A 3267-nucleotide genomic window follows, 5' to 3' on the forward strand; every position below is an offset into this window, starting at 1 on the left:
AGGGGCGTACCTCTCAGCCCACCAAACACTTCTAATTTCCATAGAGTCTCTTGTGGGGCACCTTATTAAATGCTTTCTCTAAATCTAGATAAACACAATCGGGCACCTTATTGAACGCTTTCCTTAAGTCCAAATAAACACAATCTGCCCATCCCTCTCTTTCTTGCATTATATCTATGACTCCAGATTAGAAGCACATTAAATTCGTTGTAGACAACCTTCCTTTTCTAAATCTGAATTGTCTGTCTGTTAATATCTCTCTCTTTTCCAGATATTCACTCCATCTTTACTTCACTATTCTTTCATGTTAATATCTCTCTTTTTTCCAGACATTCACTCCATCTTTGCTTCACTGTTCTTTCACACCTTTTTGCCATTACACTTGTTAATGACACTGGTCTATAATTAGATGGTTCTTCTTTGTTTCCATTCATATATATGGGGACTATGTCTGCTTTTCTCCAATCTTTGGGTACCACTCCTTCCCTTTATGAAGTTACGATGAGTTTGTAAACCTTGTGTGCAAGTTGATCTCTGCATTCCTTCAGCACCCAATTAAATACTCCATCAGGTCCTTGCATCTACCTCACATCCAAGTTTTCCATCATTATTCTTACCTCATCCACTGTTACCTCAATCCCACTTAATCCTTCTACTCTCACATCTGCCATCACCAGTCTATCAAATGTTTCCTCTTCAGTGAAGACACTTTGAAAGTAATTGTTCAAAACCTCTGCAATTTCTGCTTCTTCCTCAACATGCGTACCACTTATTTTCAGTTTGTTTAACCCCTTCTTATTCTTCATTTTACCATTCAGATATCTATAGAACATCCTTGGTTCATCCTTACATCTGTTCACAATATCTTTTTCATGATTCTTTATTTCTTCTCTCCTTATCTTTGAGTATTAATTTCTCTCCCTTTTATATTTTCCCATGCCTCACTTGTTTTCCTTTCCTTCCATTTGATCCAGGCCAGATCTCTCTTCCTCACTGCTTCCTCACATCATTTATTAAATCAGTCCTGCTTCTTAACCTCTTGTTTCCTCATCTTCATGACAAATCTCTTTACACCCTCATTGTATATGTTCATAAACTCTCCCCATTTATCTTCTATTTCAATTGCTTCATTAAATTGATTCCTGTCCACTTGCTCAAAGCAATTCCTCAATTAATACTTGATTATACATCATGTGATATACATAGATGAATTTTCTGATCTATTGTGCATATACATTGTATATAGGTTTACAAATGCTATGTAACTACAGTATTGGTCTTGTAAAGAGGTAAGGAGTGGTGTGCAGTGTATGGCATGTGTCACCAGTCCATAGAGAAAATGAGGGTTTAATTTTATATATATATATATATATATATATATATATATATATATATATATATATATATATATATATATATATATATATATATATATATATATATATATATATATATATATATAAATAGATAAAATAAAACAAAAATAAATAAATAAATAAAAATGAATAAATAAATAAATAAATAAATAAATAAATAAATAAATAATACAAAAAAATAATAATAAATAAAGGAAAAGACTGATATATTCAGGCAAATGCCAATGTACTGACATATGAAGAAACTGTGGTTTTAAAGTAATGGGATGTGAGATTAAGATTTCTTCTTTTAATTAATTTCAGAAAAGTAATAAAGCTTTTTTTCCATTATGGCTTAACAGCCTGAAATCACTTAACATAAAGAACTATCAGACAAATGCAGGTAACTGTGTAATGAAAGTAATCCTGCATGTATGTTATGTTCTCATTGTTCACTAGAAAATGGTATCCTATTTACTTGTTGACATGAGTGGTAAATCTAACTTGTGAGTCTTATTGATGTTCAGGATATTATAAAGAGTGAGAGGACATTATTATTGGTTAAATGACTAATTTAATCTGCATCATTATGATGGACTTTATAGTTTTATTCAAATAAGGCTTTATTACATTTTTTTTGTAAGGCATTCAACTTTATTTGTCATTTGCATCCTTAGAATTTTGGGTTTTGAATATACATTTTTTGTGTGTGTGTAAAACCATAGTAGTCACATTTTATTTATTTATTTTTCATTTAGTATAATCTCAAAATTATTGACAGCTACAGAACTGCATCAACTGAAGGGTGCGTGAAAGAAGAAATATAAGCTAAAGAAAAATAATAATAATAATAAATAAAGAAAGAAAGAAAGAAAGAAAGAAATAGTACATCCATGTTCTTTTCAAATATTATTGAATTAATTTATTTTGGAGTGATGTGGATGTTGATATAATCACATATCATGTTCTGAATGTAGCTTATTTATTGTGACATAATATTCTTGCATCTTCATTCTGAGCATGAAGTTATGATACAACTGTGTGGAAATGTTAAGGGAGACAATAGTTTCAATGAGTAAAGAAATGTTATTTTGATATTAGTAAAAACAAAAACAAAAAAATGTTGGTAATCATTGTGAGGCCACGAGCTATGTATATGTGCATCATGTTGCATTTCATACTACCTAACTTAATGAAATGTATGCTTGAGTACAAAATTAAGGAGAAGCAAGTTGTTGACAAGTAAACTCAATTAAAGATTTCAAACTAAATGAACTGTTAATATCCCCATTGACTTCCCGAGTACTTAACTGTGATTGTCAAGGTTTTAAATATAAAAGAAAATTGCCCTACTTATTGAGTATATAGATTGTTGTGATAGTGTGTGTGTGTGTCACAGTGATCATCATTATTATATTGGCTCATTAGTCACTTTCATAGGTAACTATACCTACTAATAAGATCCATTTATGCACATAGGTAAAAGATCCCTACTTTTATTTAAAGATAACAACTTGCCTGCACTGGGTTGCATCATAATCTTAAAATTTCCTTGCCTCGTTTGTGGGTAAGGGCAGTCGATTGGTCGAGTCGCATCAGTTGGAGCTTCACTACACAGATTAAGGCTGTTACGTTTATATATATATATATATATATATATATATATATATATATATATATATATATATATATATATATATATATATATATATATATATATATATATATATATATATATATATACTTTCTTACGTTTTATTAACTGAGAGAAAGATGAGCTCTTAAATAATAGTCTTTTTGTGGGTTACGAAATCAGTCATTCACTTGTTTTGCACCTAGAATCTGCCATTGATGTTGGAATGTCGAATGTGCAGCTGTGACAAAAAAAAAAAAAAAGGTTCTAGAATCAAAA

The sequence above is a fragment of the Scylla paramamosain genome, chromosome 5 (genome assembly GCF_035594125.1).
Source record: "Scylla paramamosain isolate STU-SP2022 chromosome 5, ASM3559412v1, whole genome shotgun sequence".
Classification (NCBI taxonomy): Eukaryota; Metazoa; Arthropoda; class Malacostraca; order Decapoda; family Portunidae; genus Scylla; species Scylla paramamosain.